The sequence below is a fragment of the Peromyscus eremicus genome, chromosome 17 (assembly GCF_949786415.1).
Source record: "Peromyscus eremicus chromosome 17, PerEre_H2_v1, whole genome shotgun sequence".
In the NCBI taxonomy this organism is placed as follows: Eukaryota; Metazoa; Chordata; class Mammalia; order Rodentia; family Cricetidae; genus Peromyscus; species Peromyscus eremicus.
Window position 1 is genome coordinate 36104228 of NC_081433.1, and position 27772 is coordinate 36131999.

The 27772-nt window shown below is 41.5% G+C and overlaps 1 protein-coding gene across 12 annotated transcripts in view; it reads left to right on the forward strand.

Moving 5' to 3' along the window:
* The window catches only part of Sorbs2 (sorbin and SH3 domain containing 2), a 194703-nt gene that overhangs the window by 38707 nt on the left and 128224 nt on the right, over window positions 1-27772 (forward strand). Inside the window, exon 3 of one of the 12 annotated variants that reach the window (XM_059244801.1) lies at window positions 27403-27458. The exons of the other annotated variants lie outside the window; for them this stretch is intronic. The gene's annotated coding sequence lies outside the window, so the exon portion shown is untranslated. The remainder of the gene's footprint in view (window positions 1-27402; window positions 27459-27772) is intronic. 12 annotated transcript variants of the gene reach the window in all.

The following is a 27772-nucleotide window of genomic DNA, read 5'->3' on the forward strand; positions in this document are numbered from 1 at the left end:
TAGAAAGATTCAGTACATATGGAAAAATTAATAGAACCAGTACAGCCTTTTAAGATTAAAAACTATCCATGAGACACAAGAAAGAATTACTTTAATTTGAAAAGTTGTATCTATTAGAAAACTACATCAAAATAGTATAAAGAAACATGGATTGTCAAATAACAAATTTACATAGTGGATGCCTTTGAGGAGAGGAAAGGGATTACAATTACAGAGGTATATGCTAAGCTTTAATTAAATTAATAGTATCTCGTGTCTTAAGATCAACATAGATATAGGCATATTTGTTTTGTCATTCATTTTATATATTTAATATTTGAATAAGAATGTGAAAAAAATCTTCTCCCTGTAAGTTACATTTTTTAAGTTTGAGATATATCCTAAATGCAGAACAAATTCAAAGGGTATCTCCTGGGTGAGAGTTAATATCATTTCTTCTTCTGCTTAAAGCATCCCAAATGTTCTGAAACTTTACAAAGACAAAATGACAAACAGATGCATGACGTTTAGCTTGTATTTCTATACTTTTCCCTTGGGTGTCACCTTGGTCATGGTGTCTCACTGCAGCAATAGTAACCCTAACTCGACAGAGGGCCTTGTTTTCTTGATGTCCTCCCTTCCCTCTGGCTCCGACATGCTTTTTGCCTCCTCTCCTGAGGAGTTCCCTGAGCCCTGAGGGCAAGGATTTAATGGAGACATAACATTTAGGGATGAATTGGTCCAAGGTCTCTCACTCTCTGCATAAAATCTGGCTGTTGCCAGGCGGTGGTGGCACATGCCTTTAATCCCAGCACTCAGGAGGCAGAGGCAGGTGGATCTTTGTGAGTTCGAGGCCAGCCTGGGCTACAGAGCGAGATCCAGGAAAGGCGCAAAGCTACACAGAGAAACCCTGTCTCGAAAAACCAAAAAAAAAAAAAATCTGGCTGTGGGTCTCTGTGTTGGTTCCCATCTGCTACAGGAGGAAGCTTCCCTGATGATGGCTGAGCAAGGCACTGATATATGAGTATAGCAGAATGCCATTAGGAGTCATTTTATTGGTACTTTTTTAAATTTTAGAACAGTGGTATTTGGTCTTACCCTAGGTCCCTGGCTATCTAGTCTCAGGGTCTTACACCAGTGTCAGGTCTCAGGAAGTGGGCCCTCAGTCAAATCAGATACTGGTGGGTTAATCCCGCAAACTTTGTGTCTCCATTGCACTAATATATCTTGCAGGCAGGACACCACTGTAGATCAAAGGGTTGTGGCTGGGTTGGTGTTTATGTTTCTCCTTGGGTAGCATGCACGGTACCTACCTCCCTGTAGCAAAGACACTAGTACACAGGTGTGAAATTCTATGCAGTCACCAGCTGAACTCCATGTTCAGTGGGTTGTACAGGTGTTGTCTTTAGCAAATGGGCCTTGCTGTCAGTTTGTGGAGAGCAACCTCTATGGCCTTGGCAGCAGCCAGTGTTGTTTGGGGATTCCCATGGGACCCCTTTGGGTAAAATTCAATTAGATGTAACCCACTTCCAGTACTGGAAGCTTCATTTGGTGGCAAGAGATGGCCGCCTGTGGCTCTGTGTCCCCCATTATTTGTCAATTTCGTGTAGATTGCCTGTGCTAATGATGTTCTGTTTGGAAAGTCTTTTCCCGTACCACTACTCCCCACATTTCTTCTATGAGGTCAGTGTATCGGGTTTCATTTTGAGGTCTTTGATCCATTGGGAGTTGAATTTTTGCAGGATGGTAAGTATGGATCTATTTGGATTCTTCTACATGCAGCCGTTTTTATTTTACCAGCACCATTTGATTGTTTGGGTTTTTTTCCCCCCAGTATACTTTCCTTGCTCCTTCATAATTCAAAGAAAAAAATAAAGAAGGTGTCCATGGGTGTATGGATTTATGTCTGGGTTTTCAGTTTGATTCCATTGATTGATGTGTCTATTTTTGTGCCAATACCATGCTGTTTTTATTACTGTAGTTCTGTAATACAATCTGAAATTGGGAATGATGATACCCTAGCAGTTCTTTTATTATTCTTATATTATTATAAAAATAATATTTTATTATTATTATTTTAGCTATCCTAAGTTTTTTGTGTTTCTATATGAAACTTAAAGTTGTCCTTTCAAGATCTGAGAACTGTGTTGGAATTTTGATGGGGATTGCATTGAATCTGTAGATTGCTTTTATAGGATGGCCATTTTTACTATGTTAATCCTGCCAATCTATGAGCATGGGAGATCTTTCCAACTTCAGATAGCTTCTTTAATTTCTTTCTTCAATGACTTGAAGTTTTTTTTATCATATAAGTCTTTTACTTGCCGGGCGGTGGTGGCACACGCCTTTAATCCCAGCACTGGGAGGCAGAGCCAGGCGGATCTCTGTGAGTTCGAGGCCAGCCTGGGCTACAGAGTGAGTTCCACGAGAGGCACAAAGCTACACAGAGAAACCCTGTCTTGAAAAACCAAAAAAAAAAAAAAAAAAAAAAAAAAGTCTTTTACTTGCTTAGGTAAAGCTACGCTCAAGATATTTTATATTATTTTGGCTATTGTGAAGGGTGTTATTTCCCTGATTTCTAGTTCAGTCTATTTGTCATTTGTATATAGGAGGGTTACTGATTTCTGTGAGTTAATCTTGCATCCAGCTACTTTGCTGCAAGTGTTTATCAGCTATAGGAGTGTCCTGCTGGAATTTTTGGAGTCAGTAATGTATATTATCATATCATATGCAAATAAAGATATTTTACTTTTAAGAAATAGAGGGAAGGTCAGAGTGATTTTGTATCTGCCATTGTTCAAGTATCTTTAATTCAAAATAATATACCAGAGGGGAATATTTTGAGTTGGCATGATCTCAGTTCCCTCATAGGCACTGTTCATGAAGTTTATTCAAAGTATTTTTATTTTTTGATTTTTGAGACAGGGTTTCTCTCTGTAGCCCCAGACTATCCTGGAACTGATTTGTAGACCAGGCTGGCCCTGAACTTAGAGATCCCCCTGCCTCTGCTCCCAAGTACTGGGATTAAAAGCTTGCACCATCACACAGAGCCTTAAAAGTATTTTTAAAATAATCAACAAATACAGGAGAAATCATAGTTCTAATTAAAATGGAAAGTAACTTTGAATTTTCTTATGTCATTATTATTAATGCTGCGAAACCAAGTACTGCATACTAAAATAATAATATTTGTGAGTGAGTGTGAGGGAGAGACTTTGGATTGCTGGCATTAGACACTGGCAAGTGCCCGCACCTCATCCAAATCTCTTCTCTCCAGCTTTCTGTGCCACTGGAGCTCCTGATTTTCCTTCAGGTCCGATTACAGCATCTGAATTCCACTTTCAGGTGTCATTCTCTCTGCCTAACCTTACAATCACTCCCGTAAGTTCTGTCCCTTTTGCCTAAGTCCCTGTAACCGTCTCAGAGTCCACCTCCTTCCTCCGTGGTGATCTCCAACTTTATACCTCTCTCTGTTCCTGGTCTGTCTCATAGGATCCAGACTCACATTTCCAAGTAGTTCTTGTATGAATGCCTGCTGAATACCTCAAACTCCACACTTTTAGAATGTACCCTCTTTTACCTACTCCCTCCTCCTCCTCACCCAAGGATATGTCATGCTACTGAGATCACCCAGTTACATGGGACTGGAATCTTAGACAAGCATGAAAAGTTCTCCCCACTCCTCCTACCTCCCTACTCATTGATTACCTGGTATTCCCCTTGCCCTAGTTACAAGGCTCTTGCAACACTCTTGGCTGGGATTTCTTAGAAGTATCCTGACTTCTCTTCGCATCTTTTCTCGCCTCCAACCAGCCTAAATGCTTGCTGTTGCCAGTATCCTGTCAAAAGTAGGTGAGCTTTGCATATAGAGTTCCGTCTACCACATTCTCCTGTTTTGTAGCCCCACCCCCAAGCCCTATCAAGCCATGAAGGTAAATTCAGTGCATCATGTTTAGGAATAAATAGCCCCATGTTTCCCAAGGAAACAGGCAGATCTGGCAACATTTCCCAGCTCATTCATAAGGAAAGGGTGTGGTTCCCTGGGATGCGCTTGGAGCACAGATCCAATGCCAGCGCTGCTGCTTACCTCCGCAGACCCTTTTCCCCCAGCCTCTCCAACCAAACCATTGCTTCGTTGGCAATTCCTGAATGCTACTGTGGTGGCCGGAGGACAAGCGCTAAATTAGAGCACCCTTGTTTGATAAAGTGGATCCATTAAAGCCACAAGCTCCGTGTGATTCATATAGAGTAGTCAACGTTCCCACAGAGTGTTAAGAAACAAATCGCTGAAGCACCTCGCGCCTCGTGACTCTCATTTCATTCTATGAGGATGTTGCTTAAAGCACCAAAAGCAATTATGGGTGGACACTTACAACACTGCTTAGTTTTACTAGTAAACTTTTCGTTTCCATCCTTTATGTTTCATGTAAAAAAAACACTGTGTGTGTGTGGGCACATGTGCTCACGTAGAGGCCAGAGGCCAACCTGCCTTGTCCTTCCTCAGGGCATATCTACTTCGTTTCTTGAGACAGGGTCTCTAATTGCCTGGAACTCACTTATTAGACAAAGCTAGATAGCCACTATGCTCTAGGGAGCTGTTTGTCTATGTCTCCCAGTGCTGGGATTAAAAGTGTGTGCCAGCTGGGTGGAGGTAGCATGCACGCCTTTAATCCCAGTGCTCGGGAGGCAGAGCCAGGCAGATCTCTGTGAGTTTAAGGCCAGCCTGGGCACCTGGATCTCTGTGAGTTCAAGGCCAGCCTGGGCTACAGAGTGGGTTTCAGGAAAGGCACTAAAACTACACAGAGAAACCCTATCTAAAAAAAGAAAAAAAAAGTGTGTGCCACCATGCCCAGATATTTTACATGGGTTCTGAGGATCCGACTCAGATCTTCATGTTTGTTCAAGCAAGCACTCTATGGACTATGGTATCTCCCTAGGACTGCAAGAGAATTCTTGTCTCACTGTCTCTGTCACTCACTTTGTCTCTGTCAGTCTCTCATTTCTCTCTCTCTCTCTCTCTCTCTCTCTGTATTTATATTGTGTTGGTGTTATATCTGCTAACTTTTTACTGTGTGATCAAAAGCAGCTTTGATTTGGAATGAAATGTTTCCACTTTTCAAGCACAATGACAAATTATTCAGAATAAGATCAACAATTATTCTGCCCCTGATACTCCCTTGCATATTCTTGAGATTGACAAGTGAGCTGACTTATTTTTAATGCCACTGTTTTCAACTAAAAATGTCTGCATGCAGCTAAAGGGGGATTTGTTTTTCTGCACATTTTACCTTGCTGGATCCTCTCATGAACTCCTAGGTGGCAAGTAGCTGAAAACGTTCATGTCATTTCTGTTCCAGCATTTAATATTGTGACCTTCCTGAAGGTCACAGTCTAGACAGACCCATTCTACAGACATAGGATGCCTACAGGCGTTTTGTTAAATTTTTGAGTATTCCTTCCTTATGTTTGGCCAAATCACGGACAATAATTTTAAAAAGTCATTTTCAATTCCTTGGAAACTAAATATAATATAATACACAATGCTGTCAATAGGAGAGTTGAATGCAAATAATAGAATTACAGTAGTGGTTTCCTACCTACTTCTGTCCAAAATAACATTTGACCTCTGAATATTTATTGCGGTAAATAACTTCTAGAGTAGCCATCTAAAACACAACCAGATCTTGTTGGATGAGTCCATTTTCCACATATTTGTAAATTACAGTGGAGAAAACCCCCTATCGGCCTCCAGGAAACCCATTTACATGAGAGACTGAAGTCTTCTGTGCTCTAATCATTCATCAGGAGGTGTTTTTAGGTGAACTGCTGAACCAATGTTCGCCCTACCCACTGCCATTCATGTGCACACCATGAAGTCAGTCATCCAGCACAGGCCTCGCACAACACCACCTCCCTCCGCTGCACACACAAAGTTTATTTCGTTCCTGCGTGTGCCAAACAAAACACCTTACCCCCTTACATATAAAAACGGGATATAAGAGCCTGACTGTGAATGGAATTGTGGGAATTAGAGGAAAAAAAGAAAGAGAGCTCAGTTCTTAGAGGCTGATATATGAGTGGCACTGACTGTGTGGAGCAGAAATAGCTTTGTTCAATCCTACCTCATGTCTTTAAGAAAGAAGCTCTTATCTCTCCCTCCCCCCCCCCCCGGGCTTTGGACATACCATGGATATGCTTTACTTCTAAACTTAGCAATACTGATGCCCTTGTTATTTGTGACAGGGGACAGTCATTCCCTCCTGCACATCCAAATTTGAGAACTGTCCAAGTCTAAGCACCGCTTGAGGACTTGGGACATATCAAAGAACTGCTCCAATAGAAAGGCAGCTTTCCTGCAATTTCTGAGTGCCAAGTAACAGTATCAATGAGAAGGAACATGAAGATAGGGCTCTAGAGGTTACCATGTGTAAACACTGAGAATGGAATTCGACACTCCATTATATGCTTTTTACACACACACACACACACACACACACACACACACACACACACAAAAAAAAAAAAAAAAAAAAAACTGGAAAATCTTTGGTCTATCTTCTTTCCATCAGTGAATAGCTTATCTCATTTCTGAAGATAATTATGAATCAACAACATCATCAACATGGTGTTATAGTAAAAATCTCATTTACAAGGAACTTTGAGTTATCAAAATGTCTTAGGTCACAAGAGAAGCCACTGACGTGAAAGGGGAAAAATGACCTGGATAATACCTTGAAACATATGTTAGTAAATTGGACCTTCCTAAAAAGTAGATTCCTGGGTTTTCCCTGCAAAGCACTGGGAGAAACAGAAACTAAGCCCAATGGGATGTCAAACCTATACAGTAAATAAAATTCTGCAGGCTGATCCTGTAAAGGTGTGCCATGTTCCAACTGTAGACACCGGGACACAATGCTTGAGGTTTGGGATAACTTAGAGAGGCATATTTTTAGTGTGTGGACTGACAGGCCTGCTTTCTGTCCAAATAATAAGCTACTTAAAACCAGGCTCCTCAACCTGAAGAACGAAATTTCATAAAGTATTTTGTTCATGACTTTGAAAAGTTTGTACGATTAAAAGCCCAGGTGATATAAATGGCTAGCTTCTAGCTATGGGAAGGAGAAAAATTTAACGTGGTTAAAAATAATCTTTACATTTTATAGAGGTGCGTGTCCTAATGTGAGTAATGGTTGTAACAGCAAGAACAAAATAAGTGCACGCTGGAGAGGCACCTGCTTGAGCACCCTCTCTCTAAGAAGCCGGGAATGCAGAGTTCCAGGGATTTCTTGTCTGTTCTACCAACCAGTGATCCAGATAATCTGCACACTATTAAAATCCATGGATGTCTTCATTGGTTTCTTATCAAACTGCCTGGATTCTATGGCTCCTTTACAACATTTGTAAAAATCTAGAGGATTTTTGATTTTTGGTTTTGGTTTTGTATCTTAACTGATGTAAATTTATTTCAGATCTTTTCTGACACTCCTAGTTAAATCCCTTCAGTCAGTGTAGTTAGGTGTGCAATCGAGAAAAAATTAGGGCATGGGAAGATGGATCAGTGTGTAAAGTGGTTTCTGGGCAAGCCTGAGGACCTGAGTTCAAATCCTCAGGACTGACTTAAAAGCTGAATATGATCAATCAGGACTATAACCTGAGCACTCGTGGACAGAGACAGGAGGATCTCAGGGACTCCCTGGCTAGCCCTTCTATCCCAAATGATGTGCTCTAGATTCTGTGAGAGACCCTACCTTGAAAACTACAGTGGAGAATGACAAAGGAAGTTATCCAGAGGCAACCTCTAACTTCTACATGCACACACACATAGGAACACACCTCCTACGCAATACACCACATACACCAATAAATAAATAAATAAATGTGAGATAAACAAGCATCAGAATTTATTCCATATGAGGTATGAATAGGGAGATGTTTCCTTCAAAAGGAGAGGTCTTAAGAGAGAGAGAAAATGAAGATTCCCTTAGTTCTAATACCAAATGATTAGAAAGTTAAAGTGAGAACTTTGGCCCCTGTAATCTGGGGTAGGTTGACAATTGAATTTGGGCTTTCAAAACTCATCGCTATTTCCAAGCTCAACGCCATTTTCACTGCGATGTCTCCACCTACTATCTGCTGCAAATTCTGCCCAGCATTATTAAGGTCCTGGTATTTTTTATCATGTTTTATGTAGTATATTTTGTGGCTAGAAAGGTGTCTTTTATGGCTAAATCCGCACATTTGTACATACCTTAGGGACCTTGTATTTTTTACCCTTCAGATAATTTAAAGCAATGGTTCTCAACCTGTGGGTCATATCGCCACAGGGGTCTCATATCAAATATCCTGCACATCAGACATTTGCATTATGATTCATAACAGTGGTTAAATTATAGCTATAAAGTAGCAATGAAAACAATTTTATGACTGGAGGGTCACCACATCATAAGGCACTATATTAAAGGGTCGCATCATTAAGAAGGGTGAGAACCAGTGGTTTGAAGGAACACATGAGGACAATGGAATCCATAGCCTCATTCCAGGTTACATTGACTCTTCTCCATGTGAAAATGAAGATGGGTGACAGAACCAGATCTCATCCATAACTGTGAGGGGAATCAAGGATGTCAGTCACCATGTGAAACAAAGACCATGATTTCTGGGAAGAGCCGGAAGGGGATCTAGTCAGGACATCTGATTGACTGGCTCTATGGTCAGCTTATGGAAATACAGGGTGATCATCTTGCCACACAGCCAAGCCACAACTGCATTTCAGATCAACATTCTGTTGAAGGAGAGAACTGAATGTCGATTCTACAGCTGTTAAGTATACAGACAAATGACTTTTTTTTTCTCCTTGTGATTTAATTGCCAGAGATGATGCTGTGTATTTAAATGAAGCCCCTTTCCTCTCCTCCTGGGAATACAGCCAGGTCACATTCACCCACATCCATACCCTCTCTGCTAGTGAGAGTGGTCCATTCCCCTATCAATCTGCCTCCCAATACCTATATCCTCCATATTTCCCCTCTCTGTCCTTCTGCCCATTCGGTTTAGCTAGTGTGAGAGACTCTGGGCACCTATGGAATGTTGGAGCAATGTGTGAAGGAAGCCATATTCCAAATGACTGCCAGAGACAGAGGCCTCTATTATCCAACTCACCTATATTGGCTGTTTGATTTTTCTGGTGTTCAGCCATGAAGTTGGAGTGTCAAAAGTTGGATAACTTTACACATTTGGTAAAACTATAGAATTACATGATTATGATATAAATTGTGGATGTGTTGTGGAGGATTTTAAATATACATGAAGTTATATTTTCCACAGATAAATTTTTAAAAGATAAATGAGTAACATTGAACCCAAACTCTTATACCATGGTGCTCTAACTTTGAGAAAATTAGGAGGAAAAAAATATCAGAGAAATGAGCTTTCCTATTCTATTTGGAAGCCTTTTAGTTACATATCTGCAGTTTCTCCTTTTGCTGAATATTTCTCCCTCTGAGGAGGATGTTGTCCTAGTAAAACTAAAGGCAGAGTAGAATTGTTACTTTTTTTAAAATTAGGGAATTCTTACAAATGATCTTGAAGAATAGCCATGAATCTCTTTAGTCAAATTTCTAGTCAGTATCCCAGCTAGAATCTGTAAATTATGTTTTGTAGGAAGTACATTTTAAACCTGAACTCCCCAAGGAAATAAAATAAATTAAGCAAAGAAAATGAAAATGTCTGACTCAATGCAAAATATGTTGCACTGATACTATTTGGAATCTTCCTGGTGGGCTTTTTAACCACATCTACCTTTTATGAGACTCCCAGACAACTCTCCATCATTGCTAACTGACTCTGAGAAATGAACGATGTGAGCAGTCACATTAAAATGACTACAATTCAAAACTCAATCTCCCCAGACTTTTTCTTTTCATATTTATGGGTCAGTGTCCTAAAAAAAAAAAAAAAAAAAAAACCCACCATGGCAAATACAGAATGATAATTCATCCATTATGTCTAATTAGGATCAAAGATTCATTATGCACCAGTAATTGCAGTGAGTGTACTTCCTAGGATGGAAATTGTTTGTGGCTAATGTGCTGTAGGAACCCACGCAATACTTGCAGCTACATTAAGTGACTCCGAGAAAAGTTCCCCCCTTGAGGAATGTCTTTCATCTCAGTGGCTGTTTTGTAAGTTCGCCTGAAGCTCCCTCTGTAGTCCTAAATGTGGCGTATGTGGACTAAATATCAAGTATTATGACCACAAAACAAGCAATATTTTCTTGTCTGATACACATCCATTAGGTACCTAGAAAGAACACACATTCTTTAGGCTGCACATTTTGTCAGAGCTAAATGGGTCAGCATTTATTAACAGTTTGAAAAGACAAATATAAAATGGAACCAGATCCAGACTTAATTAAATTACTTCCCTTAGTTAGCCTTATTTTAAGGTCTTTTTCTACCCATAGTATCTAGGTTTTTGCTGAAAAGGATTGTGCCCAGCTTACCACTGCCTTCTACTATCATGATTTTGAAGGATGTCCCCTTTTTATTAAGAAGCCTGGTGACACTGACTATAGTCTTTAAAAACCTACTGTACTACATTGATAGATAAAAAGAATTCTAACTACAATAATATTGTTACTTAATTTCATTTTTAATAAGTGTGCAATGTTAGCATGCACCAACTAGACAATCCTATTTTGCAGCTAGATAACATGATTTATCCTTAGACTCTTGCTTTGTTGCCACAGGGATCCTCTGGACTAAGTTTCTTATCCTTGGCATCGTTAGCATTTTGATCCAATGATTATTTGTTGTCGTGGATTCTTTGGCACACTGTTGGATATTTAGTAGCATCCTGTCCTTTATGAGATGCCAGTTAACACCTCTCCATAGCTCAGTAATTGCAATTAAAACTGTCTCTGGATGTCACTTGTCCCCCTGGAAAGCAAAATTACCATGGCTGATCCTCAATATTCATAAACTTCACCTTAATGCAAAACTGCTTTTGCATTATAGTAGGTGTTAATGCCAGTAGAAACCTTTTCTCCACTGTTCTTTGGTGGGGTTATCTCTATTTTTTTTTTCCTGTGCTTGATAGTGTGTGATGGTTAGAATTAATTGTCAACTTGACAGGATCTGGAAACACCTCAGACAAACTTCCAGGTACAACTATGAAAGACACTTAAAGCTGGATTAGCCTCTGGTTTCACCCATGAGATATTACCTTAATTGAATTAATTGGAGTTGGAAGACCCACCAGAAAGAAGGTAGTGCCATTCTCCACCCCAGCTTGGGTTCTAAGAAAAAAGGGAGCTGAGCACTAGCATTTATCGCCTATGCTCCCTGACCATGGATGCAATGTGAGCAGCTGCCTCAAGCTCCCTGGCAGCATGACTTCTCAGCCATGAGGAACTGTGCCATCAGATGATAAGCCCCCCTCCCCAAATCTTTCTTAACTTGCTTTTATCACAGCAGCAGGAAAAGCAGCTAGGACACGGCCCCCGGCATCTTTCTTTGGTCTCTTTTCCTAGTTCTCTCCTCTCAGAAACACCTATCTCCTTCCATTTGTTTGTACATGTTCGTGTCCATATTTCGTTCCTGTTGTAGTCAGTATTTCTCTACTTTATTCAGAGTGGTTTAGAGTCTAGGACCAGTTAGGCAGCTGCCTGATGCCTGCCTTCCTCCTTAAACATGAGAGCCACTCCTCAGCCAGTTGGTTTTAGTGTATGTATGAGCAAGATGCAACGTTGACACATGTAAATGATGCTTTAGGTTCATCTTTTTCCTTTAATGGACTAGAGATACTCTCAGAGCAGTTAAGGGGGGAAAAAATCTTGTCTGAATCAGCATGCCTCGTGTGGGTGGAGCAAGGATTCTAACCTCAGTTAAGAGGACATTCCAGGGAACAACATCAGTCCTCCTCAACATAATGTCTCTCTGCAGTGTGCTGATGAGACCAGAGGGTGATATTTCTACATATCCTTATAAGCAGTCACGACCAAGGCTAACTACTTCCTCAGTGGGTCCACTTCCTAACCAGCTCAGCAAGTGTTGATAGACAAAAATTGAAGCCATAGCACCCAGCAGGTGAGCAACAATCCCCTAAGGTTAATTTCTATTAGTTTTGTTTGTAAGAATCTTAAAAGGGATATAGCTAGTGAGCATGCATTTTTTTTTTCCCTCTCCACCTTTGCGTTGAGGCCATGACCTCCATTTCTATATTCGCTCGTTTGTCGGAAGGAACAGCTAAAACTCTTCCATTAATCTGTAGACTCATCTGCAGCATTCTGTTATCATTCCCCCCCCCCCACATCACCAATTGCACCTCCTCATCATGAATGTAGGCTCCGAACTAATTTATCTCTAGTTTTTCCTTTCATACAATGCTACTGGCATCATAGCCCATGTACTGTCAGGTTACACAATGTAATGCGCTGATCTCTGTAATTCTGAGCCAAACTGGGCAGGAATCAGAGGTCTGTGTAGTGGATTAATTGGTTTCCCGTTCTATTGGGATTTCAGATGAAAAGTTAGCTAGCTTTCTTTTCTTTTCTTCTTTCTTTCCCCCCCCTTTTCTTCTCTTCTGGTCTCTTTTCTTTTTCTTAATACAATGTGAGGCCTCCTCATCCTTTCCCCTAAGGCTGACTCTCCATGGGATATCAGGAAGGCAGGAAGGTCAGGGCAATTAAATCTTCCCTGCCATTCTGTGCTGATGCCAAAGGTAGCTCAGAACAGGCCTGATCCTGGGGTTGCTCTTAGCGACAGCTTCAGAGCTTCCTCGGGCTGTGGAGCTGTGGCATTCCCAGGCCCCAGCTGTCTTTATGGTGAGTCTCTTTTCAGGTCCCCTGGACCAGTTTTTCTATCTAGGAAGACTAGGTAATCATCCCAGGCAGCAGCTTCAGCGGGTAGCCAACTGCAATGGTGCCTCCTGCCGACTATGGAATTCGGTGTTCTCTTCGAGGAAACACATTTATGAAAGGGATCTTGTTCAGACTCCCTTAAAATGCATTTTAAAATAAAGTCAGAGCTTTAGCGCCCAGAGCCAAATTCAAAACACACAACTGTCATCATGTCACTGCAGAAGAGCATCCCACTGGGTTCTCCTGTGTTTCCCCACTGGTTCTCCTCTGAGAATACTGTCGGTGTGAATCTCATTCTCTTCCAGTCCATGCTGCTGCTCCTGCTTGCAGTAGGGCTCAGAACTTCTGGCTCCAGAAGGAGCCCAGAGAAAACTCATACTCATCAGAGGTAGCTCTACTTCACCAGTTTAGCTATTATATTTCACCATGGATTACCAAAATCTCACTTTATGAGAGAATTGTTTTGAGATGATTAAGCACTTTACTTTATGTATGACTAACATCTCATTAGTAACGAAAGACAGATACAAAATCCATTGCAAACCTCCTCTTCCCAGAAGTGTTAGGTTCCCTAGAATTGGCCCTGGGGTCTGTCTGCAGAGCCTAGCTCAGCTGCAGAGATATCTTTCCTTATATATACAGGGACATTTGGGTGATCCTTAAAGGTATTAGAGTCATGCTACCCAGCCGGCCATATTCCCATATTCCATATGCCATAATAGATTCCAACATGGAAATAAAAGAGTAAGAGAAAGTAAACACTGAAAATATTTTCAAGAACGTATTGCATAAACCAAAGTCAGCATGATTAATGAGTTTTTCTGTTGAGTATAGGAGGAACCAGAAATGCAGCTAGTTATTCCCAAAAACTCCACTCAGCACACACTAAGGCCCTGAATGGCATTTCCCTTCATTAAAACTTGGCACTAACTAATGAGGCCAAGGTCACATGTCCTGATAGTCTCTGATTAGATGCTGATTTCCTAGTTCAAGTGAAAGCAGTCCTTCCTACCTCAGAGCAAGCCACTGAAAGCTTACAAAGTGTACCTCAGGTAAGAACAGTCTTACCATAGCTTAGACAGAACCAGGGTCTTCCAGGGGCAGAGCAAGTGGGTGTCAAAGGACAAGGAGACACCATTACCTGACCTCTGGAGTCTGACTCATCTGTTGTGGGTGTGGTGGACTCCAGCAAAGCACAAATCATCCTAGCAACTGGAGCTGCCTGTGAGAGATAACAAAAATGTCCTTTCTTCTGGGTCAGTCGTTCTCAACCTGTGGGTTGTGACTCCTTAGGGGTCAAACAGCCTTTACACAGGGATTGCCTAAGACCATCAGAAAACACAGATATTTACATTACAAATCATAACAGTAGCAATGAAAATAACTTTACGATTGGCGGTCATCACAACATGAGGAAGTGTTGCTAAAGGGTTGCAGCATTAGGAAGGTTGAGGACCACTGTCTTCGGGCATTCCTACTGACAGAGTCTAGTTAACCTGATCACACCACTCATAGACTAGGGTCTTCTAGTCCATTCCGATCAGATCACAGCCTGCTTCTAAATTCAACTCTCTGAACCTGCAATAAAGTTGCGTTTTATGCTCAGAGCTTAAATTCGACATTATCTTCTTCTGCTTACACAATAGAGGTCTATTTCTCAAAGTGCTGGCAGCCAGAAAGAAATTCAAGAGGCTGTTCAAGATCAAGGTGTCAGCAGATCGTTTTCCCGGCCACATCTCCTCTTGTTTTGGGTCTGTCCCCTGGACAGTTGCTTTCTCACTCATTGTATGAGGACAGTCTTTTATCTGCATCCTTGCGTCTGTGATGTCTTTTTTGCGTGTCCACATTTTTTTTCTTATAAGGATTCTAGGTAAATTGGATGAAGGCCCACCTCAATGGCCTAATTTTAACTGAAGCATCTTTCTAAAGGCCTAGCTCCAAATATAGTCACATTCTGAGGTATTTGAGAGTCAAGGCTTCACCATAGAAAGTGTGTGTGTGTGTGTGTGTGTGTGTGTGTGTGTGTGTACATCTGTAGGTGTATGGGTATGTATTTGTGTATGTGCATGTAGAGACCAGAGGCTGACATTAGGTGTCTTCCTCAGTTTCTCTCTATATCATATTTTAAGACAGGGTTTCTCAGTGAACCTGGAGCTCACTGATTTAGGTATACTGGCCAGCCAGTAGGCCCCAGGGATCCACCTGTCTCAAACTTACCAGGTCTGGGATTATAGGAGTATTGACATCACCTAGCTTTTTTTTTTTCTTTTCAATTCCTGGATGTTTTTATTCTGAAGAACAAATCCCTAGCATGCATGAAGCAAACAATTTTACCACTAAACTATAACCTGAGCCTTTATCATGTCAAATTTTAATAGTCACTTTATAGCATAGTGATGATTTCCAAAGACAATAGTCAAAATATTACAGAGAATCAAACTATGTTGCAAAGAAAAGTAGAGAAAATTCTATTAGGAAATAATGATGATGATGACTATGATAAGGATGATGATGGTGGTGGTGGTGGCCTTGGGGCTGTATATACCAATTCACAATGCACTAGTAATAAAGAGATTGTAACTATGATTATATTAAAAAACCAAAAAGGCAATCTGTAAGACTAGCTTTTTTTTTATACGTTATTGGGGATTGAATTCAGGGCCACATGCTTATATGGCAAACACTTTATCTGCTTAGCCATCTCCCCAACCCTCATCACGGGAATTTTGAGAGGATATATTTTAATGACTAATATAGGTTGTTGACTGAATAGAAGTGATGCTGTCTTAGAACACCTAAAACTCATACTGAGATCATACCCTTCATGTTTCTAACCATTCATCAATCCCATCATGGTCACCTTAGCCTTTCAGAGCTTGTCCCAGGCACTAGCTCCAGGCTCCATTCCCACCAGTATACTCTAATCAGATCAAAGTGACTACGGAGAGGAGGAGAAATTTATCACACTGTGTAAAACAGCCCTGAGAACACGCTTCATGATGGCGTTGGAGCACTCTTAGACATAAGTAAATGTATTTGAATTATCTCACTAGGCATTCATCTTTCTATAACCCTTCAAGCTACTTAAGTGTAGAGAAAACATGGCCTGCCATAAATCTCACAGAAATGGAGCCCTGATGAAAAGCCACTTGCCGTTTGCCTCTCTGTGTCTGTCAGCTTGTTATTCCTTCTCTGATTTCCCTCAGGCTTCCTTTTCCATAGTTTACAGTGGAGAGAGATGTAGTTAAGGTTTTGCCGATGCATGAAAAGATCAAAAGTAGAACAGGAAGACATAATTCTGAGAGTTGGATCTCCCCCAACTTTTTGAGAAGACTGAAATGTGGTGGGAAAGGTCATGGCCAAAAGATGGTGACCATGGAGACCAGTAGGACAGGCCTTCCTCAAGGCATTCTTCAAGCAGCTTGAGTTGAAGTCTTCATATTGGCCTAAAAGGTAATATATTACAGGAAAACCAAAAAGAGAATGTTATTTGTTACTGCTGTTTAGTTTTTATGTAAAAGAATAATATCTAACTGTATGTTCTCAAGTATTAAGCTAAGTGTCCAACAAGACATACCCATTAAGTATAGTATGGCTACTCACTAAGCAGATTTGGAATATCTTTCCAAGTCTAAACAGTATGACTTGAGGACGAAGGTTCCATGAGGAAGGTGCCTACCATGTTCCTTGGTCTTCCTTTTGTTCATGAATGTTGGTTTAGAAGATGACTAACTCTACTACAGAAGTGAACTGTGTGTTTTTCAAGATATCTGTCTAAAAATGTATGCAAATCAAAACATAGGGTCACTCAGGGCCCCTCTTTGCTTTAGGGATGTTCTTACTGGTTAGACTTGCATTCCTATCTGTCCAGGTTCGGGGTGGTACTGACAGCACCTATTTGGTCATCTATGGAGAAGCTCCTTCATCCATTCTTCATGTCTGGTTCCCACGTCAACTACTCATGAGTGGTAGTGAGGAAATACTCCCTATATGCCCACTCATCTCCAAACAATGTGAACCTGGTACTCTCTGCCCTCAGCTGGGCTACAAGTGTCTGCCCATTTCTTCTCCATGTCCTTATTGATGGATGGCTAACGAGAGTCTTCTGGGGGCTAGCCCAACACCTAAACTGTCTCTCCATTGGGAGCTCTCCTTCCTAAATGAGGATCACCAAAGCATGCTGCCAGTGGTTCAGAAGAAAACCTCCCTTCACAGTGCAGGGAAGTCTTAATGTTCGGCACCGATTTTAGCAGCATTTAATGGCCATTTATCATGACATTAGCCTTGTTGTGTCATTCTGTTTTCACCTGTAACAGATCCATCCTGCCAGTGTGTCAACTATTATTGAATTTGTAAAATGTGTTCATTCCGGGAGTCTGACAGTTCAAAATCATCTCAGTAGAGCAGGCTTGCTGCCAGTATCACTTGTTTGCGTAAATTCCAAGGTGACACTACTTCTTTGATTGATTTGGGCTAAAGAAAATGATGACTCGAGCAATGCTAATTGATCAATTCTCTCCTATCTCAATCAAACCCGTAGGTTAGGTTTAGTAATACAGTATAGAAAATAGCCAGTGATTTTTTCAATTCCAACTATACACTGTGGACTGATAATCTACTGATTTAATGAAACAAATCCAGGGTCAAAACCTACCAATTACTTTAAGGAATCTGGGAACGGCCACATCAGGCTTATTATGGTTCCAAGATCCCTTGTGAATGCCATAACTTATGGCATGGGAAACACCGTTTGAAACTACTGTCCATCATGTGACCAAAGTATAATGGTATTATTATAACAGCATCCAACCACATGAACTTTTAGGAAGGAAAAGTGGAGAAAGCCTAACAAAACTAAGGGGAAAGGGAGGAAGAGTCCACATTTCAAAGCTTGCATTGTCCAACACGCATGGACACCTGATCCCTGCCTAGCATAAAATCCGTGGGGTGTGGAAGACAGCTACGGAAAGTAATACAGTAGATTAATATGGTTAGGAAGCTACAAACAGAGTTATAGCATACTGTGATAATATATAATGGAGGCAATAAATCATCACATATAATTTTTATAGGTATGGCTTCATATTCATCACCAGAGAAAACCATGGAACAAATAACTGCAAAACCTTAGCAATATGCTAAAGGATTATCTGGGTTCCATCCTACTGGGCAGCCATTGTGAAGCTAGTTGGGAAATCTTTGTAAAACCAAAATTTGATCCTAAGTTGAGCTATTAACAATGAAATGGGTATGTGAAAGAGAGAGATGACTGAAAACATCCTATAGTTCCTAGCATGGCCAAATACAGTGTGATATCAAATGAGTTACCAGCAACAAGTTTTCTCTAAGCTACAAGTTGCAAAACTGGCCTGCCTCACCAGGATGCTATGAAACACTAAGAAATGAAGATGGAACTTTGAGATGACACTGTACCTAATAAAGACTAACACAGCGAGCCTCCATCCTGCTGTCTTTCTGATCTTAAGATCTGAAGTTCAGATCTAGGTTGCTTTGGTAGATGGATGTAAACAAGATGTCTCTCCAGGAAACGGAGCCAGTACCAGCCAGGGCCAAAGGGCTCAAAGCTATAAGCTGCTGTGAGTGTGAGGTTCATCTGTTCAAGGGATGCCAGCTGATGTTGGGGGCTGTGCAGGTATGCAGAGTGGGTGGACAGGTTTGCCCTCTTTATTCCTGGATATGCAACACCGCATAGACGAGTATGGGCCAACGCTTAGGAGATACTCCGAGCCTACCTAGTATCAGTCATGCTTGGAAAATAATTCCTCTTCCCTGGATCACATTTACTTTTCTCTCCTTTTCAGTATAGCAGCTTTTGGGTTTTGTGGCAATGTGAGAATGGTGTTCACACTCATGCATGCACATATGGAGGACAGAAGTAGTTTCAGCTGATTTTTTCTATCACTCTCTACTTTATTTATTGAGACAGGATGTTTCACTGAACCTGGACCTTCCACACTGGCTGGACTGGCAGGCCACCATGCCCTAGTAACCCTCCTGTCTCTCTGCCCCATGTCTCTGGGATTACAGGCACATTCTTCCACACTGGCTTTTCATGTGGATGCTGGGCATTCGAACAGAGGTCTTCATATTTGCAAACACTGTCATTGCCTCAGCCCTGGCCTTATTTATTATTTCAGCTTAATCCAGTTAAAACTTTGGCTGAGCACTTATTTTTATGGCTATGACAATAACTAATAGCTCTGGAGAATTTTCCACATCTGAGGCACTATGGAGTGCAGGTTTGATGGATTATATTATTTGAGCCCAAAAATAAACTGTAATGGAATTTCAACTCCATGTATTCATGGGCCCTAGTTTTCTCTGGACACTTCTGGTCCTTTTTGCCTGGAAATTAGTTAAGGATTCAATGAATACTAAAAGGATGAATGGTCAGTGAATGAATGTGAGAGCAACTTACAAAATCAACACTATCATTATTTTTACTTTGTGCTATGCCAAGTTAAGCAGCCCATGAATAGTCACAAGTGAGTTCTAAGCCAGGACATATGTACAGTCATGCTGATGGTGTGTTGTTTTGCTTTGCTTGTTTGCTTGATTGGTTGGTTGGTTGGTTGATTGGCTGGTTTTTATTTCCTGCCTACCTTAGAAACTGAGTAGCCATACAATGTTAGCTGACCAGCTTGAAAAGTTAAATCCTTAGTGTTGCTTAAACTCTATACAAAAAAATGTTTGACACAGGACTAGACCCAAGAGGACTGGACATTTGTCTTCACCAAAAATTAATGGGGAAAAACAAGCCACTGAGACAAGTTAACTGGAAATAAAGAAGCTGAGAAACAAAGGAAGGCAAGTTGAGAAAATCAGGACAAGTCTCTGATTCAGGAAAGACTAAAGGCAGCCCAGACACAAGGGGTCTGAACAGCAGGACATAAGACAAAATGGATACAGACCAGGATCAGGCAGTGCACAGGGTGGGGAGAAGGAGATGCATATCTTAATGATTACCAGGAAGGCCAAGCTTGGTTTGCTCCTGTCAGTTGGCCAGGGTATGATTTGTCATCAAAAGAGATAATGAAGACAGAAATGCATTTGCAGTTTACTTCCTGCTGTGTCCAGAGAAGACCACAACAAGCTCAGGAGCAGAATGAAAGGTGAGAAACAAGGCTGCTCTCGGGCATGGCTTCTATGTAAAGTGGAAGAGGCACAGAGGAGCAAAAGAGCCTTTACGCTTCCCTACAGAATGTTAAAGATTTCAATTGGTGTTTTGAATCTGTGTGTGTGTGTGTGTGTGTGTGTGTGTGTGTGTGTGTGTGTGTCTGTGTCTGTGAGAATAAAATTGCATCATGTGCCTCCATGTACATGTAAAGGCTACAAATCAATACTGGGTTGATTTGCTCCTCAATTGCTCCTTCACATTATTTTTGAGGCAGGATCTCTCACTGATCCGGGAACTCACCAATTAGAGTTGCTGGCTGGTGAGCCCTAGGGGATCCTCCTGTGTCTGCCCCCAGGAATTACAGGTGCCTCACAGACAAGGCTGGCTTTGTACACAGGTGCTGAGAATCTGAACTTAAGTCCTCATGCTACATGCCAAGTACTGTACCAAGTAAATCCACATCCCTGGCCCTTCAGCTGATTCTTTCTTGATGACTTTGTGTCATATTTTGCATACTTATAATCACAGACATTGTTATATTTAGGCAAGTATCAGATCACAGTTCTCAGCTTTTCAGCTTTCACACATTTTTCTAGCCATCTTTGGGCTCGGAGGATAAACCGAAACATTGGTCCATGTACGTGGTTCTGCTCCGAGCCACTGTTACACACTCAGGCCTTCCAGCATCCCTCCTTGCTGTAGCACAGACTGGGTGACTTCCCAGCCTTCAGTCCACTGCTTCCTAGCTTTCTTCATGCCACAGTCACAGGACACTCTGGTGTTGAAAATTACCCTTTGGCAAAAAGCAATAAAGCAAACCCAAACAACCATCAAGAGCCCAGCTTGCCCACCCCACAGTGACATTCCACAGGCTCACATTTCTGTGCCAGAGGGAGTCTAACAGGCACGCATATGTTCAGCTTCCTGCCATTTATGAAAATTGAACCAGGCGTTGCCCCTTGCCCACAGTGATGAATGCCCTGACAGCATGTGTACACGGGTATGCAGCCACTTGTCAGCCTAAGACAAGCCCCCGTTTGATGACTAGACGGGACCACTGCTTCTTTCTGCTCTCTTTCCACACAAGACTCCCCTCCTACAGAGGACTTGTGTTTCTGTCCGGAGCTCTGTGTTTCCATCATCTATTTTTTATAGCGTCGACACTAACCCAATGGCAGCAAATGAAGGGTATTGTTTCAGACCTGGTGCATCATGATGCTGATTTTGCTGGTCCTAAGAGGCACATCGGCTGCATTGGGTTTTATCATTTTTGTCATGGGAGACCTGGTTCAACAGAACGTAAGTGTTTTTGGGTACTTGATGTTTCTGTAATGTTAAAGGCTTCATTTCCTGTGCGTGAGCGGGCAAGGTGTATGTCAAGGTAACATGAGAGATGGATGCTAAGGATGTTGGTGGGACTCCTGGCACAATGGCAATATAGTGAAGACAAGCAAAATAATGTGTCACACCCTCTTGTTTCTCAATAGATGGGTAATTTTTTCAGAGATGTTGGTTTGCCTGAAGGAGCTGTGTGATATTTCAAAAACATGTGATCTCAGAAATGTTTGTACATTCTCATCTTTATGAACTCTCCAAATACAGTTTTAGGCTTAAAGGGGAGAGGGATTAAGGACCTTCAAAATATGACATTTTGAAGGAGCCATTTGTAAAGAACTAGAACCTTTCTCCCCACCCTCGAACACCCCTCCACACACCAACAGAACACTAATAACTAAATTAACCTGCTAACTGGTAAGAACATTATATACCAACTTAGAAGTCCTTTTGCCCACCATGGGCTTGCTGATAGTAGCTAATCACCAATAGCAAGTGTTAAAGTTTAAATCTGTAGCATATCACATCCATAACAGCTTTAGGAGAGAGAACACATTGGGTTTACTTCTCTATGAATATTTAGTGCATTTCAGCTGTATACATATTACTGCTTCTTTCAAGCATCTTTCCATTTTGCCCTCTTTCCAACTTTCAAGACTCCTGACTCAGCTGTTCGACTTTGCAAATGTAATTACCACACTGAGCTGGTAGAAGAGGAAATACTTGAGCAACCCCTGCACACTGCTGCTATCTTTCCAGGGTTCTGTGCTTTACCTCAAAGCAGGATCAATAGGACGCCAGAGGAGGAAAGAAAACAGGTTAGCTTTAGGCAGCTTCATGCACTTTCTATTAAACTTGACAGGTAATTTGCAAGTTCACGCTTTAAAAAAAAAAAAAAAAAAAAAAAGCTGAATCCTCCCAACTATGCAAATAGAAAATGGAGCCCAGAAAATACCCTTGCATTAGGGTGCTAGCCAAGGCATTAGTATGGTCAAAGACAGAAATTAATTCTTATTTAATGCTTTCTAGTAAAAGGACACTAAAAGAAAAAGTAGGCAGCATTATGAAACAAGCCAGAAATTTCCATTGAGAGTCTCACATGGAATTTAAAACTTTTCATTTCATCTGAATTCACAAAATCATCCCAAGCAAGGATGCCTTCTTAGACCCACTGACGGAGTGTTTCAAATGCTTTTTCTATATTAAGATGTGTTTAATCTGATAGAGCAAGTGACATTTTTATAACCCAGAAAAAATTATTTATTCTTGGAAAAGAAAAAAATCCTGGACATGTGGCCAGATATGGGAAAAATATATTTAGGGGGTGACATTTTTTGGCATGAAATAGAAAGGAAAGAGTTTTTTATGAAACACTTGGCAAAGCAGAATTTCAAAACTATTTCTAAACTTGTCCATTTGCAAAACCTCCTAGTCTGTTTTGCCTTCTCCGCTATGGGAGAAGGAAAATCCCTTGGCTGGGATGGGCTGAGCCCCATTACTTTGCTTCTCCCGATAGGAATTGGTTAAATTAACTAAACTCCTGTTGGAATGTCTAGCCTGTCATCAGCTCTGCATAAGAATGAAACACATGGTATTCTAAGAGGGAACCAAAAACAGCCAATTCTCAGAAAATATTTGAATAACCCTTGAAGGTTAGCAGCACAATCATTCACACACACACACACACACACACACACACACACACACACACACACAGAGGATACTTTTTTGAATTTCCCTTCTAGATCCAGAATAGGACAGACTCATATACCCTTCTGATCTGGGCACATTTCTTCAGAAGGTATGATGCCCTCATGGGGAAACCTCAGTGGCCTGGGCTTGGGGTTCATGGTGCTGGGAAGAAATGAATTCTGTGTATTTTAGCAAAGTTACTGTTATATGGGGGCACTAGCCAAGGCATTATTATTAAGGACATAAGACAGTAGGACAAAGAATATAAGTATACCCTGACCTTAAATGCGAATAGTGTGTTCTTCCAGGTCAGCAAAGCGTTTACTTGTTGAATGCTGTGCCTAACCAGCCCTGCCTGAGTAAATAAATGACAAGCACAGGTAGCTGTTGATCAAGGAGACAATATGGAAATCACTGTTAGTTTGCCTCCTCGCTCTGTTATTTTATTCATCCCGTGCTTCTTTTCTCCCCTGGCAGTACAGTCCTTAAAGCCACGCTCAACGGCGATCACTCAGGACTCAGTACACTTGTTCTGACTGGTAAACAACTAACTGTACTTGTGTCTCCTTCTTGGTCAACACCGTCTGTTTCTGTAGGCCGAGAGGAGCACAGGCAGGCTTGTTTACTGAGCGGAGACAGCCGCGCTGATAAAATGTTTTCTGTTTTCCTTAGGGCTGAGCGTGAGTCTAGTATTCCAAAGGTGGACAGAGCTTGCTTTTAGAGCAATGTTGGTCTGTCGGTGGGAAAAAGCCCTTTGCTTCCTCGCATCCTTTCCGGCTGTGTAAAATGTTAATCCCCACCAAGGCATTAGTTTAGATCCTCACCAACGTGAGGCCACATACACACAGCCTTTGTCCATGTGTCAGAATCAACACTGCTGCGCCCAACCTTCCAGAACACTTAGATTTAGACTAGACCTTTGTGAAGTTTTGTGGGGTTTGTGTGTGTGTGTGTGTGTGTGTGTGTGTGTGTGTGTGTGTGTGTGTGTGTGTGTGAGTCCCTTCTTTTCCCCAACTGTCCCTCTATTACCAGCCTAGCTCTCTTTAAACAGCTCAGGCAACCCAGGGAAGCAAAAGTCACACACGCTTGACATCGATTGAGGAAAGAGGTGGCCCCAAGCTCATGGTGGGCCACTTGCCTTCACCATCCCCCCCTCCCCACCAGTTTTGGGGAGAGGTCAAGGGTCAGATTTAGGTCAGTGCGGTTCTTTTGTTAGCAGCCGTTTCAAGTTCGAAGCCTGAAACCTAAAGGCGATGGAAATTCTAAGTCCAGTTGCCAGTTCGAACAATCACTGGAAAATCTACCTCGCTTCTCGACAGTGAGAGGTGTTGCTTTTAAAGCACAAGACATAATTAGAGACAGGGGGTAAACTGTGGACACGCGTCAATGCCAAAGCCTTACCTTGGGTATCACTCCCAAGTGCCAATCGGCATCGCTAAGGCGTTTGAATCATACTTCACCCGACCTGCTAACCTGGAATTTTAAAATGTTGGCTTCCCGGTGAGACAAAGGGAAAAAGGTGTGCCAATGAGCATGCTCATATTGGGTGAGGAGAATCATGTTTGCCTGTTGAAAAACATTTCTTTTTACCCTGAGACGGACTATCAGCTTTTGATTTTCCAAGTCCCTGCTGAAGATGCAATGTTGTGCAAGTGACATCTTTTGACACACAAGTGGTTTTGCAGAAACTAAGTAGCAAACACAAAAAAGTTAGCCTTAGGTAAAGTCCTGGTGGGGCCTGGTGCTATCAGTTGAGTGTATTAAGATGGCTGTGAGCTAAAGACCCCCAAGAATAACTATGGAAAACTAGGGTTGGTGTCATTCACATACCTGTAGCTAAGCAAGCATTAGACCCCATTTAGAAAGGGTATTTTGTTTGGATCCTCTTTTCTGTACACGTGTGAAAACATAATGTGATCATTCACATGGATGGCACTGGTTTTTTTAATTTATTTTTATTTCATGTTCATTGTTGTTTTGCCTCCATGTATGTCTGTGCAAGGGTGTCAAAAGCCCTGGAACTGGAGTTACAGACAGCTGTGAGCTGCCATGTAGGTGCTGGGAAATGAACCTGGGTCCTCTGGAAGAGCAGCCAATGCTCTTAATTACTGAGTCATCTCTCCAGCCCCAGATGACATTGATTTTTAAACCTTCCTTAATACTCCCCACCCCAATTTCTTCTCCTCCTTTCTCTTAAGTTTTACATTCTCTGATGAGGAACCTACAACTACCCAGACTCTCATGATCGGCTTCTGCGATGCCCTCAAGCCTCACACAACAGGAGTGCCTCTCAAATGAGAACACCTGTTTCTGACCTGCAGCATACTGTTTGCCTTAGGTGCAAGCTTGCTTTGCTGTTTAATAAAAGACTAGATTTGCACCACAACATCTTCATGACTAATCCTTTTTTGAGGATGCTAAGACTTTAAAATTTATCGAAATTAGGTCTTCACTGTCTTCACATCCAAGCTCTCAAGAAGCAGTGTTGACAAAAAGTACTTAAGACTATTACAGCAGGTCCATTTTACAGCAATAAGAATGACTCCATATGTGAGCACTGATTTCAAAGGTTGGCTGCAGTGCAGGAGACCCACGCCACCACTGAGGCCTGAGTAACTTGGCACCTGGCCGTGGCTCTATTTCCAATTTATAAATGGGGGAGGGGAGAGGAATGGTATCTTGTCTGGTATTGTAAGCATAACCTGGCTTAATGTGAGAACTTGGGAAAGAGCTTTGTGACATAGCAATTTTGATAAGTGCTAGCTCCAGGGAATACTATACCTGTCTGATGGTGAACCCAGCAACACTAGAGTTGTATTAAAATGTTACAGTCTAAATATTTTCCAGGGTTGTCTATTAATCATTACTGTTAAATGAGTTTGGCTTCACAGAGGCACACACATAGGGCTTTAGATATGTTAGTAAGCTGTTTTTGTCTATTCTGTGGTTAAGGCACAAAAGTGCATACAATCACAGACGTACATACTGTGGACTATTTCTGTGATATAGTGTAGGGATTAACAAACATCTGATACAGAAGCAGATGCAGTTTTGGTAGATTAATCCTCCAATGCTATTTGCAAACAGGTAGTTTAAGGAGAATAAAGACTGCAGGGGATTTGGCGCAGGGCTGCATGTGCATGCCTGAATGTGTAGTTTGCCCTTTCTCCTCATCAAGAGTGGTTCCCTCTAGGAAAGAAATGCTTTCTTCCCAATTTGCAGATGCCACAAATAGCATTCTGCCTGGAAGGGAGAAATAATTTATTATGACTCATCTGAAGCAAGAGTCCTAGGATGTCAGAAATGAAGTATTCATTGCTGCTAGGGGAGTGATCTCCAGAAACATGCATTGCTTCTCACCACGAAATCAGAGCCATCCCGTGAACTGGGCTGATGCTGAGCATGGAAGACCACAGAGAAGTTCCCTTTAGCTCCAAAATACTCACACCATTTCCTGTGACTGTAGCTTCCTACTTTGTCTCAAATTTCTGCTGCAGGATTAAACCTTGTATTTAGAAATCCTAGACACTTGTTTAAAATATCATATGATTTACCTGAAAGGAGAGACTGTTCCTCCTCTGTTAACACATCCAAGACCTTACACACTCAGATGAGCTACTGCACTCCTCTCCACTGCAGAGACTCATCCATCCCTAAAAGGTGATTTTTTTTCCAGTGAATGAATGCATAGTGATAAAGGAAAGGCATTTTTTGATGACAGGGAGCAAAAGTAACCCTTCGGCTTTAGCAGAGGGTGGGAGACAAAAGTGTGGTAGCCCCCAGTGGCGTAAGCAGGGAGAGCTCTTTGGGAAGGCTTATTTCATAATGTAAACAAATAATTGCCTCCCTCTATGGATCTGTATCCCTCTCCTCACCTACCCCACTCTACACATATTTAGAATGGACTAGAAAAGCTCAGAGGAGTCCGGGATGCAGGTGTGGAGTGTGTGAACTTGCTACTATACTCCACGGTTCCATTTTATTAAAATACCGATCAGTGGCCACATAAATCTTTGTAAGAAGAATTTTGTCTTAAATGAGGACCAAGAAGAGAGGAAATGAATCAGCAAAACATGTCAGGATCTAGGACAGTCAACATTGCTTCATAAGCATCTAATGTGACCCAGAGTAAATAGCTCTAGTTTACTAATTTCATATAATTATTGAGTACAAACTACTTGTGATATGTAATACACTCACAGTAATAAATGTGTTTACAGAGTTTCTTTTCAACTTTTTTTTTTAGTTTTTTGGGGAAGTGAACATCAAGCTTTGTTAAGAATAAAACCTACCCTGGTAAAGATAGGTATTGCCTGGTTAGATCTTGCTTCTATTTTGGTGATTTTGCAATTGTCGAGCAGACCCCACCCATCTATTCATTGTAACATTTCTCTTCTAGAGCCAGAATAGGACAGACTCATATACCATTCTGATCTGGGTGCATTTCTTCAGAAGGTATGCTGCCCTCATGGGGAACCTCGGTTGGCCTGGGTTTGGGGCTCCTGGTGCTGGGAAGAAATTAAATGCATGTATTTTAGTAACAACAACAACAGAAAGATATCTCAGTGAAGTTAAGGACCTAAGACAGTGGCCCTAAGAATATAAGTATACCCTGACCTCCCCTTGACCTTTACCTCTGTTATTCCCAGAAGGATGCCTACCTTGGGATTTGCACAGACACCTGTGTTTAAGCTGATTCAGAAGAAGCCCCTAGGGGACCTCAGAGGAAGAGGGGCCAGGACAGGATCTTAAGAGAACTTTCTTTTTGC